The sequence below is a fragment of the Equus asinus genome, unplaced genomic scaffold (assembly GCF_041296235.1).
Source record: "Equus asinus isolate D_3611 breed Donkey unplaced genomic scaffold, EquAss-T2T_v2 contig_93, whole genome shotgun sequence".
Classification (NCBI taxonomy): Eukaryota; Metazoa; Chordata; class Mammalia; order Perissodactyla; family Equidae; genus Equus; species Equus asinus.
In genome coordinates, this window is record NW_027225548.1 from 30,001 (window position 1) to 42,141 (window position 12,141).

The following is a 12,141-nucleotide window of genomic DNA, read 5'->3' on the forward strand; positions in this document are numbered from 1 at the left end:
GCGGACTCGTAGCCACGGGGTCCGGCGGCGCGCGGGTCGACCAGATGTCCGCGACGAGCGCCGCGGGGACGCGGGGCGCTCGGCCTTCTCGGAGCCCCGAGGGCTCCCTGGAGGCTGCGGACGAGCAGCCGCGAGGCCCCCGGGGCAGCCGCCCTGCCGGGTCGACCAGCTGTCCGGCCCGGACTCGGTCCCCGGACCGGGGCGCGCGGGTCGACCAGATGTCCGCGGCGCTCGGGGCCGGGCCCCGGGGCTCTGGGTGCTCTGGGTGCGCTCCCGGCCCTCTGTCGGCTCCGAAGGCCCCGCGGACTCGTAGCCACGGGGTCCGGCGGCGCGCGGGTCGACCAGATGTCCGCGCCGAGCGCCGCGGGACCGCAGGGCGCTCGGCCTTCTCGGAGGCTCGAGGGCTCCGGCGACCCGGCGGACGAGCAGCGGCGAGGCCGCTGGGGCCGCCGCCCTGCCGGGTCGACTGGCGACCCGGCCCCCGGGTCTCGGGTCTCGGGGGGGTGGGCGGGTCGACCAGATGTCCGCACCGAGCGCCCCGCGGGGCCGCGGGGCCGCGGGGCGCTCGGCCTTCTCGGAGCCCCGAGGGCTCCCTGGAGGCCGCCGGGGCCGCCGCCCTGCCGGGTCGACCAGCTGTCCGGCCCGGACTTGGTCCCCGGACCGGGGCGCGCGGGTCGACCAGATGTCCGCGGCGCTCGGGGCCGGGTCCCGGGTCTCTGGGTGCTCTGGGTGCGCTCCCGGCCCTCTGTCGGCTCCGAAGGCCCCGCGGACTCGTAGCCACGGGGTCCGGCGGCGCGCGGGTCGACCAGATGTCCGCGCCGAGCGCCGCGGGGCCGCGGGGCGCTCGGCCTTCTCGGAGCACCGAGGGCTCCCTGGAGGCTGCGGACGAGCAGCCGCGAGGCCCCCGGGGCAGCCGCCCTGCCGGGTCGACCAGCTGTCCGGCCCGGACTTGGTCCCCGGACCGGGGCGCGCGGGTCGACCAGATGTCCGCGGCGCTCGGGGCCGGGTCCCGGGGCTCTGGGTGCTCTGGGTGCGCTCCCGGCCCTCTGTCGGCTCCGAAGGCCCCGCGGACTCGTAGCCACGGGGTCCGGCGGCGCGCGGGTCGACCAGATGTCCGCGCCGAGCGCCGCGGGACCGCAGGGCGCTCGGCCTTCTCGGAGGCTCGAGGGCTCCGGCGACCCGGCGGACGAGCAGCGGCGAGGCCGCCGTGGCCGCCGCCCTGCCGGGTCGACCGGCGACCCGACCCCCGTGTCTCGGGGGGGGGGGGGGGGGCGGGTCGACCAGATGTCCGCACCGAGCGCCGCGGGGCCGTGGGGCCGCGGGGCGCTCGGCCTTCTCGGAGCCCCGAGGGCTCCCTGGAGGCTGCGGACGAGCAGCCGCGAGGCCCCCGGGGCAGCCGCCCTGCCGGGTCGACCGGCGGCCCGGCCCGGACTCGGGCCCCGGGTCCCGTGGCGCGCGGGTCGACCAGATGTCCGCGCCGAGCGCCACATGGCTGCGGGTCGCTCCGGCTTCTCGCAGTCCCGAGGGTTCCGCGGGCACGTAGCTGCGAGACCCGGGCGGCTGCCCTCCGCCCGGCTCACGGGGCGCTCGTGTCCATCAGCTGGTCGTGCGGAAATCCCGTGGTTGGCCTCCCTCCCTCCCTCCCTCCCTCCCTCCCTCCCTCCCTCGTCCAGCCGCCACGTTTTCGGGGTTCGTGCGACTGGGATGAAATAGACCTTCCCAACGTCAATCGGAGATCATCCATCATACCTCTCGAGTCCCCAAAAGCCAAGAAACACGCCAACCAAAACGCTTTTATTATGCCAACGGTTCCCGTTTTCATTCCTATCGTTTAGGGAGGTTTGGTGGCAGCAGCGGCCGAAAGCAAAAGGAAACCCGAGGAAAGCGGCTCCATCCACCAGGGCTGTGTCTCATCGGTGCCGACGCAGGAGGGACGGGCTTCGTTCGTTCGTTCGCTGCGGCCCAAATTCCCGGGCCGCCCGAGGACCGCTCGCACCGGCCCGAGGGAGGGAGCCCCGGCAGGCAGGATGCCTCCGGGGAAATGGCCAAGTCGACCGCGCGACCCACAACCCGCCCGACTGGGGGCGAGAAGGAGCATGGAGGAGGACTCCGTCCCCTAGTCGGCAGACGGCCCCGGGACAGGGACGTTCGCCAAAACCTCCCCAAGGCCGCTTTCCGTGACCGAGTCGGCCTCCCCGCCTGTACTCGTCCCGGCCCGAGAAACGAGACGCGGGGTGGATCGGGACCAGGCCACGCACCAGGCCGGCCGGCGCGGCATCCTCCCTCCCCCGACCTGACCTGACCTGGACGAACGCCTCCCCATCGCCCGCCCCCGCGAGGCTGATCCGTCCGGCCGGTGAGGAGGCCGCTTGTCGGGCGCCACCTGCTGCCCGGCATCCTCTTATATAGTGTTCGAGGAGGTCGACCAGGTGGCCCGGCCTGGATTGGGGGGGGGGGGGCGCGGGGTGCGGTGTCCCGGGCGGCGGGGGACGGGGGGGGGGTAGGAGTGGAGAGGGAAAGGTGGGCGTGGAGAATGCCGGGGTCGGGGGTCGGCGCGGGGCGGGGCGGGAGTTGGGGATAGGGGAGGGGCGGGAGGCCGTCTGGACATGGAGGGTCGGAAGAGCGGTGGTGACAATGATTTTCATTATCATTTAGAAAGAAGAACGTGGACTTCTTTAGAGGAGTCCTTTGAATAGCTTCTCCATTTAGTTAACATACATCCAAATGGAGGTCGGGAAACTTGGGTCCTGTTAACATATGGATGGAAGTGGAAAGAACTATCGCGATGACCGTCCTTGTGTTTCTTTTATTTTTTCTTTCTTCCTGCTCCCCAAAGCCGCCCCCCCCACCCCCGCCCCGCCCCGCCCCGCCCCGCCCCGTCCCGTCCCGTCCCGTCCATAGTTGTAGGTTCCAGTGGTAGGTCTTTCGCGTTTCTGCTATGTGGGACGCCGCCTCGGCGTGGCTTGAAGGGCGATGCTGGGTCTGGGGCTGCGCCCAGGATCCGAACCGGTGAAAACCTGGGCCGTCGAAGCCGGGGGCCGGGGTGGGGGGCGCTACTTGACCGTTCGTCCACGGGCTCGGCCCCCGGCCCCTTGTTTTCTAGGGAGAGAGACAGAGAGACCCGATCCATTTTCCCTTGGCCTCTAAAGCGTGCGTGTGGTCGAAAGGCGACAGAGAGAGGGGTTCTGGTCCAGAAAGCCCCGACTGCGCCGCCGCGGGGATCGGTCGGTTCCGCCCGAACCGTCCGAGTCGGAAAGGAACGGACAGCTTTCCTCCTTTGGGCCCCTGACTTGGGACCGACAGGGGAAGAGGAACAGGCCTCTCTCCCTCACACCCTGGCCCCTTCCTCCAGGACGCCCTCCTTCTAGTCAGCCCGCCTCTGGCTTTTCCACACGCCGACGACCGCTCGTCGGCATGGACCCACCTTCCTTGGGGGACACCACCACACGACTCTCCCACTCGTCTGCCTGCCTTTCGTTGGCGTCGCTGCCAAAGGCGAGGGGTAGGGGTGGCGGTGGCAGGGACGGCAGGGGCCCAGCGGCTCTCTGGCGGGTGAGGAAGTCTTGCTGGTTCTCCTAGGTCGGTGATCTTTCTCGATCTCCACACACATTCTTCGTTTGGGGAGCCAAGAGACGCCCTCTGAGGAATCCCTATGGCCAGGGTCGATCACTTACTCGCTCACTGCCTCGGCCTCGGCCTCGGCCTCTGTCCATCTTGTCTCTCTCCCTCCCTCCCTCCCTCCCTCCCTCCCTCCCTCCCTCCCTCCCTCCCTCGTCGGTCTCTGTGTGTGGACGTCTAGGTGGAGGCGAGGCAGGGAGGCCACCCACCCACCCACCCACCCACCTACCTCGTGGTTTACCACACGCTCTACACGGAGGTAGAATTCCCATCCCACCGAATCCATCCTTTCCACGGGGCACAAGCCAGTGGCCTTCGGGAGTCTCTCTCCCCAAGGTGGCGCATCCGTCATGGCTATCTATTTCCAGAAGGTTTCCGTTTCCATCCCCTCCCCCCGAAAGAAAAAACGGCCCCACTCCCGGATCTGCCCCACCACGATCACCACCACCGCTGCCGCCGCCGCCGCCGCCGCCATCTGCTGTCGCCCTCTAGGGTTGGACCGTTCTAGCTCTCTCCTCTGTGTGGAATCGCAACGTAGGTCGCCTTGGATGTCTGGCACCTCTCACTTAGCAGAAGGTTTTGGAGGCTCAGGCTGGGCCACGCTTTGGCCCGGGTCAGTGTTCCGTTCCTCCGGATGGCTTCCTCGTTTTCCACGAGAAGGAGCCGTGAAGACGGAAAGGAAGGGCGGATGGATGGCTTTTCCCGTGCTACCGAGTCCCTCTCCCCTTTTCCCCAAAGCGTGAGGGGCGGTCGAGAGGATCGTCTCTGATGACAAAAGTCAGAGGCACCCCGGGTCAGACACCGTGCGAGGCGTTGGTGTGTTCTCGAGAGGAGAACACGTCCCCGTCAGCGTTTCCTGTCGTTCTCGTTCCGAAAGGATTCACGCGCCACCCCGTCTCCCTCAAGGTCTTAGGGCTGTCGTGCTCCGCAGCCGTCACGTGTCGTGGATCCTGGGCACCACCACGCCACCCCGCCCCCCCCCCCCGCCATAGCTGTCGATCGCTATGTGGCACGCCTACGTTTGCCCAAAAGAGCAGTCCGATGGACAGCGTGGTGCTTTTCCCAGCAGGCAGGCAGGTGAGAGTCACCCCTCTAGAAGGTTTCCAAGCCCCGTTCCATTCTCAGAGGCAGCTCCTTTGGCCATCAAGGAGGCAGGCGATGGGGGTGGGGGTGGGGATGGGGATGGGGCAGGGGCCTCTGTCCCTCTGTCGCGGTAGAAATGATTGGGAAAGGAGGGACAATGGGCGTAGGTCGACCATCCTGGGCGGTGGTGCTTTGGGAGCTTTTTCTAGAAGAAGGAGCGAACGGCGTTCCCTGGGAAGGGAGGAAACCAGAGGAGGTCCCCCTCAGACCGACCTGGCACGAGAAGGACACACACTCTCTCTCTCTCTCTCTCTCTCTCTCTCTCTCCCTTTTCTTCCTGACTTGAAATCAGGAGACAAAACTCCCCTGCCAAAGGGGCCCTCCCAAAACGGGGAGTGAGGAAGACCTCCTTCTCTTCACGGCTGAAGTTCTCCCTGCCTTTCCTGGACGGGAAGGATAGCACCTACGCCCGCTGCCGTCGGTGACTTTTAGTCCCCCTGGAGAGGAAGAAATTCTTTCCCGTGGCCGAACCCTGGCGGTTCGTTCGTGCTGCAGAGGACGTGACCCTCTCTGACACACCCAGGAACCTCCTCGCTCCGGGTCGAGGAGAGGGAGTTCTGTTCTGTGGTTTAGAATGGTGCTTAAAAAGGGATGTCGCTTACAAAGGGTCCTCGTCCCCCTTCCTAAACCTAAACGGACGGCTCGGCTCGGAGGCGTGAGATACGTTTCGCATCCTCCTCGTCGTCTTCACTCAAAGTTTTATTGGAGTTTGGAAGATTTTATTTTTTGTCTTTCCTTTTTCTCCCCAAAGCCCCCCGGTACGTAGTTGTGTGTTCTTCGCGGTGGGTCCTTCTAGCGGTGGTATGTGGGACGCCGCCTCAGCGTGGTTTGATGAGCAGTGCCGTGTCCGCGCCCGGGATCCGAACGAACCGATGAAACACTGGGCTGCCTGCAGCGGAGCGCGCGAACTTAACCACTCGGCCACGGGGCCAGCCCCTTACTGGATTTTCAAAACAACTCCGGGGGCCGGCCCGGTGGCGCGGCGGTGAAGTTCGCACGTTCTGCTCCGCCGGCCCCGGGTTCGCCGGTCCGGATCCCGGGCGCAGGACCCGGCACCGCTTGGCGAGCCACGCTGTGGCAGGCGTCCCACCTGGAAAGTAGAGGGGGATGGGCACGGATGTCAGCTCAGGGCCAGTCTTCCTCGGCCGACAGAGGAGGATTGGTGGCAGATGTTCGCTCAGGGCTCATCTTCCTCAAAAATAAAATAATAAATCGATTCGATAAAATGTCAAATAACACAACCGCGGGATCACGCTTAGAGTCACCCTTGGCCCGATGATGCCACTCCCCACCCCCCCCACCCCCCTGCCCCCCACCATTTGGAGGTGCCGTCAGTGGGATTCGTTCCTGTTTGTCCATCTTTCTTCCTCTTTTTTTTTTTTTTTTTAAAGACTGGCACCCGAGCTCATTGCCAATCTTTTCTTTTCTTTTTATTCCTCCTCCTTCTTCTTCTTCTCCCCAGAGCACCCCAGTACCTAGTTCTATATTCTCTTTGAGGGTCCCTCTGGTTCTGCCGTGTGGGACGCCACCTCAGCGTGGTTTGATGAGCGGTGCCGTGTCCGAGCCCAGGATCCGAACCTTCCAAGCCCCGGGCCGCTGAAGCGGAGCGTGCAAACTCAACCGCTCGGCCACGGGGTCAGCCCCTCCCTTCCTTCCTTCCTTCCTTCCTTCCTTCCTTCCTTCCTTCCTTCCTTCCTTCCTTCCTAAGGAGGAGGAGGCAGGCACTGTGTGAAGTCGCCAGTGAGTCTGTGGAAAGAGACGGAGGATTTCCCATGGGAAGCCGGGGCGGGGGACACGGACCGATGTCGTGCGAACTTGAAGGTGAAAGATCAAAAAACCCACACACGCCTAGAGCGGCGGGTTGCCCGTTAGGAGTTTGCTTGCCGGGCCCATAACGCAGGGCTCATCGATGAGCCAAACCGTCCGTGATCCTCAAGCAGTCTAGTAGGGTTAGAGAAAGGAGGGGGGCACTCTTTCTGCCCCAGATGAGGCGAGTTTCTCAGACAGCCACCCTGCCCCAACATCTCCCCTCCCTGCCTCCCGGCCCTTGGTGGACTGCGGCCTAAGGGTGGGGGAATTGAAGAAAGCCGTTCAATGGAAAAAAGCCCGAGGCCATGGGAGAGAGCTTCCTGCACTTGAATGAAGCCCTGACGCCAGGCCCATCGGAATGAATGGGCCTGACCTCCCCTCCCCCCTCCCCCCTCCCCCCTCCCAGGCTGGCGACTCGGCAGTGGAAGGCTAGGGGTTTCTTCCGAAATGGTGAACCGGCCCCCTTGTCCACAGGAAAACCACACACGGGTACAGCCTAGGCCGGATCTCAGGCCAAGTCGTCAGGGTGGCAAGATGATGGCGGATGAGAGGAAACTTGTTCTGGGACCGCACCGCCCCCCCCCCATCGCCTCTCTGGCTGAGAAGAGGGCTGGGGAGCGGTGAGGGTCAGGGGGAGAGTGGGGGCGGGGCCGGGACAGGGACCACCGGGCAGTAGGACGGGAGTAGCCCTGAGGCCTGCCTGCCTGCTTCCTTCCCTGCCGGCGCAGGGCTGAGAGAGGCACGGGGCACGCTGGCTCCTGCCCCTTCACTCATTCGGGAAGCCTCCTGTTGTTGCTCCTGAGGTGCCGGCTGCGGTGACAGACAGAGCAAAACTCCTCTCTCTGTCTATTTCTTCAAAGGCCCGAGTCTGAGCTACGACAGATTCCCCTGTGGCTCAACCCGCAACCTCCCATCCTGCCAGACCAGACCCCTTGTCTAAAAACCTCCACTGGAGGAGCTCTTCCACCTGACTCGGAAAGGAAACACCAGCCCCGCCTCAGCCTCACACCCACCACCACCACCACCACCCGCCCCCCCCCCCCGCCCCACTCTCCTCCGGACCCAGATACCTAACAGAGGGAACAAAAATCCAAAAATCCTGCTGCTCTCCTTCTACCACCTCCACTTCAGAAGAGTCAGTCTCCCCCGAACACCTCAGACTCTGTGACTTCCCGCGGCCTCCCTTTCCCCGTCCCCATTCTCTCCCCGGACGGGCCCCATCTTACACTTGAACGACAGCTCCACCGCTCGGGGCAGCTGGACACGATGTCCCAAAGTGGCCCGGACGGTAGCCTGGTCGATTCCAAAGGACCCACGCACGCAGTCGGCCATAAACGTGGTGTGGAGATCGTGGACGTTTGCGGGCCTCTGATGAAATCGCTGCTCCGGGGACCCCGGCGTCTAGGACCCGTCTTCTCCGTGTTCTTCACACCGTTGCTCCTGGGCCGGTTATTCTCTTCCCTCTCACTGACCTTAACGTTTTGTCTCTGCCATTGAATTTTGACTGTGCGAATGTGACTTGCCGCTGTAGGGCTGCGTGGATCTCTCAGGCATCCTGCTGTGCCGTGCGGGGGGGGGGGGGGGGAATCCTTGGTGGGTGGGTCGATAGACGTCCCTTTGGTTGTGCCCTGGAGGGGAGAGACAGAGGGGACGACTCAATCCACCACGAACGCTGATGTCGCTCCGATAAACCTGTAGCGGTGATTCTAGTTTATGGCCCGTGTCCTGAAAATAACTTCCCGAAGGGCCAGCCCGGCGGCACAGCGGTTAAGTTCGCACGTTCCGTTTTGTCAGCCAGGGGTTCGCAGGTTCGGATCCAGGGTGCGGACGTGGCGCCGCTTGGCGAGCCACGCTGTGGTCAGCGTCCCGCCTATCAAGGGGAGGGGGATGGGCACGGATGTTAGCTCGGGACCACTCTCCCGGGGCAAAAAGAGGAGAATTGGCAGCAGGTGTCAGCTCGGGGCTCGTCTTCCTCGAAAAATAAATTAATTAAATTAATAAAAACAACTTCCCAAACCTCTCTGATAACTTGAAGCTTTGAAGTTTTGCGAGGTGAAATCAGGTGATAAAAAAGTCCACGGACGGGGGCGGCCCCGTGGCCGAGTGGTTAAGTTCACAAGCTCCCCTTCGGCGGCCCAGGGTTTTGCCGGTTCAGATCCCGGGCACGGCACGGACACGGCACCGCTCGTCGGGCCGTGTGGAGGCGGCGTCCCACATGCCACAACTGGAAGGGCCCTCAACTAAGATAGACAACTATGTCATGGGGGGGATTGGGGGAGAAAAATCGGGAGGGGGGGAAAAGAAAACAAAAACGGAAGATTGGCAACAGGCGTTAGCTCTGTGAGGGCCGATCTTCCTCACCCAAAAACTAAAGTGAGATGAAATCAAATAAAGCGAAGGAAAAGATAAACCTATGAAATCCCATGTTTCTAAAAGTGGCCAAGTGTTTAGAAATTGGCCAAGCGACGGAATGCTCATGGGAAGGACAGTTCCTAATTGCTGGCTTCTTAGTTTTCACCAAAATTAAGGTTCGTGAGGGTTAAAAAATCTACTTAACAAATGCGATGAAAGCCACTAGGCCGGCCCGGTGGCGCGCTGGTTAAGTGTGCCTGTTCCGCTTCGCCGGCCCGGGGTTCGCCAGTTCGGATCCCGGGGGTGGACGTGGCACCGCTGGGCGAGCCACGTGGTGGTAGGCGTCCCACATATGAAATAGAGGAAGATGGGCACGGAGGTGAGCTCAGGGCCAGCCTTCCTCGGCAAAAAGAGGAGGATTGGCAGCAGTTAGCTCAGGGCTCATCGTCCTCAAAACAAAACAAAACAAAACAAAAAGCCACTAAAAGTGAATATGGGAAACATCTTTGTGTTCAAGGAAAGTGAGATGGCTGCCTTCAGGCAAGAGGGCCTAAAAAGTAAAGATCGTTTTGTCTGTGAAAAGGTGATCAAAGTTTCACGGGGAAAATAATCTGAGAAAAAGGCCTGTTCGTGGTCAAGTGGCCTAAAATTGGAACGAGTGGACAGATAGAAATGGCGAGCGATAGGATCTATGGGAGTCTATGAGGAAGCCATTGGGTGTCGGCCTAATTCGGCCTGACAGTGTTTTTCGAAAAGGGCCTGACGTGGCCGTCGAGCACGCATCGCATCGTAGATCCGCTTTACACATTTCCTACGGCAAGAACCAATGCCCTTAAGGGAAAGGAGCAGCTTCCCCGTGCTCGGGCCTTTCCTTAAGGAGAGGCATCTTTCCTTAGGCTAGGAGCGGATGGTTGCGCTCACCTTTGACCATCCGGCTCCCCTGTGACCACCCAGGCCCAGACAACCGACCTGCCACCCAGCAGTGTCTGTCGATCGCTGTGCCGACAGAGCAGTCTCGCGACTATCATCCAAGGGACCTTTCGATCCTATGTGAAACGTCCTCTCTGGGGGTCTAGAAGCACTCTGTACACCCCACTTCCCGGGCACCCTCTCTTCCTTCGGGAAGAAAGGCCCCGGGCCACAGTCCTCACATTTTAGCTCAGAATAAACGCACCCCGATTTTCACGGATAGATTGGTTCCGGATTATTTCCGTCGACAGAATGGAATCAAGTCAATGAGTTTCAAGATCGGAGGGAAGCTGATGCAAAATCAGAATTTGTTTTTCTCACTCCCGAAAGGATACTTTTCTCTAACTTCTAGTCTCCTCCTGATAAAGACATTGGAAAAGGTTTCTCTTGACCTCTGAGGGAATCGACACCAAAGACAGAGATCCTCCATTTTGTCAGAATGATTTCCTAGGCCTCCAATGGAGGAGGCCTCCCTCGGACGGGAGCTCAGCTTTTGTTTTGCAACAGTTTTCCTCTCTCTGCTTGCCTTTAACATCTCCTTTCCCGTTCTTCTTTTTTGGAAGGGAAATACGTGCACCGCTGGGGAAAAAAAAAAAAAAAAGAATTTTCTAAATGACCAAAGAAGATCTACGACTGTTGTTATTTTGGTTTCACGGAGCAGTTCCACGTCCACATTTACTCCATTTTAAACACCCACACACACTCACAGCACGGCGCTGTGAGGATGTCCCGGGGAACTCGATTTGTGGAGGGAATGGCTGTGAGGTCTCTGCCCCCCAACCCCCACCATTTGGGTGCTTCTGCTTGTTGATGAGGACGGGAAGCCCTGCTGAAATCCATATTCTTATCACCACACGTGCATCTGCACCCATGCTCCCCCCCGTGTGTCGTCTTTGGGCTTTGCTGTGGCCCCGTGCGGAGGGAGACCTGTTTTGTGTTGTAAACTTTTCCGCGGCCAAGCGGCTCGGTCCTTTCCTCTACGACTTGTGGGCTCTGTCTGTCCGTCTGCCTTAGAGAGACCCTCTGGGCCGGAAGTGACAGGCTGCACACAATTCCTGACAGACTGCGGACAATTCCTCCGTCGTCACGGTCCTTCTCTGATGACGTGCATGGTTTCGGTTTGACAGCGACCCCCACCCCCCACCCCGCCGTGATTTTCTAAGTCCTCCCGGGAGCCCGGGAAGTGCTCGGGCCGCTCCGGGAAGCGGGGGCCGGCAGCCCCGGCCTGCCCCGTGGCATCTCCGGGGACTTTTCCACCTCTGTCCGCGTCAGCCAGCCGGCAGCCCCGCGCCCGGCCCGGCCCAGAAGTCACGTGGGGAGTCTGTCCCCTTCCTGGCAAGCCCACCCACCCCACCCCCCTCCCCGCCGATTTTCCAACACCTCCTTCTGCGCCCAGGGTTGCCCTGTGCTGCCTGGGAGCTCCGAGGTGGACACCCTGGGGCCTCACGTGGTGACCTCCCGGCCGCCCCAAGCGGGCCCAGAGAGAAAGAGAGAGAGAGAGAGACAGAGAGAGACAGAGACAGAGACAGAGACAGAGAGAGACAGAGACAGAGACAGAGACAGAGACAGAGAGAGACCTGACCCGGCGGTGGGCTCAGGCTGTGCACTCTCGCTGGCTGGTGACCCGGTTCCCTCCCGCTGACCCCTCCGCGCCGGTCGTTGGGCGCCATCTGGCGGCCGCTTTTACAGAGTGGCCCTCCTCCGGAGCCCCGGCGACATGAGCAAGGGATGGGACTCGCAGGACGTCTGTGTGGTTTCCAGTGTGGGGCTGTGTGGAACAGAGCTGCTAAGAACATTCATGCCCCGGATTCTGTGTGAATGAACAGGAACGTGGCCGCAGCCCCCACCCCGCCCCCCGCCCCAGCCCCCGGGAGTGGTGGGAGTGGTGCCCTCCAGACCACCCTCGGGTTGGATGCCTCCCTCCCTGGAAGGACTCACGGGACTCCACAAAAGCTGACTTCCTGGAGGTCCAGCGGAGACCCCCAAGGCCCAAGGCCCCCCCCCCCCACCCACCCACCACAGATCACTGTGGAAGCCTTAACGACCCAAGGCTCCAGCTACATACAGACGCTCTTAGGAGGCAAGATACACCAAAGGCTTATGTAGGTTGCCACTTTCGGTGGTTGTTTCCGCGGCGTGTCAGTTTTGGAACCCGCCACGCCCTTTTTCACAGAGGCCATACCGTTTCCCTTCACCACCAGTGAGGCGTGAGTGACTGACTTGGCTTCTCCGCGACCTGACTAGCAGTTT

General features: G+C 62.0%; 1 long non-coding RNA gene across 1 annotated transcript; it reads right to left on the reverse strand.

The window, feature by feature from the left end:
* Positions 1–5,449: 5,449 nt before the first annotated feature.
* LOC139044499 (uncharacterized) lies at positions 5,450–11,549 on the reverse strand. Its single transcript, XR_011501456.1, has 4 exons — positions 11,469–11,549; positions 7,797–10,470; positions 6,237–6,507; positions 5,450–5,953 (listed from the first exon to the last, which is right to left on the reverse strand). It is a non-coding gene; the product is annotated as an uncharacterized lncRNA (long non-coding RNA).
* Between the last annotated feature and the right edge of the window lie 592 nt (positions 11,550–12,141).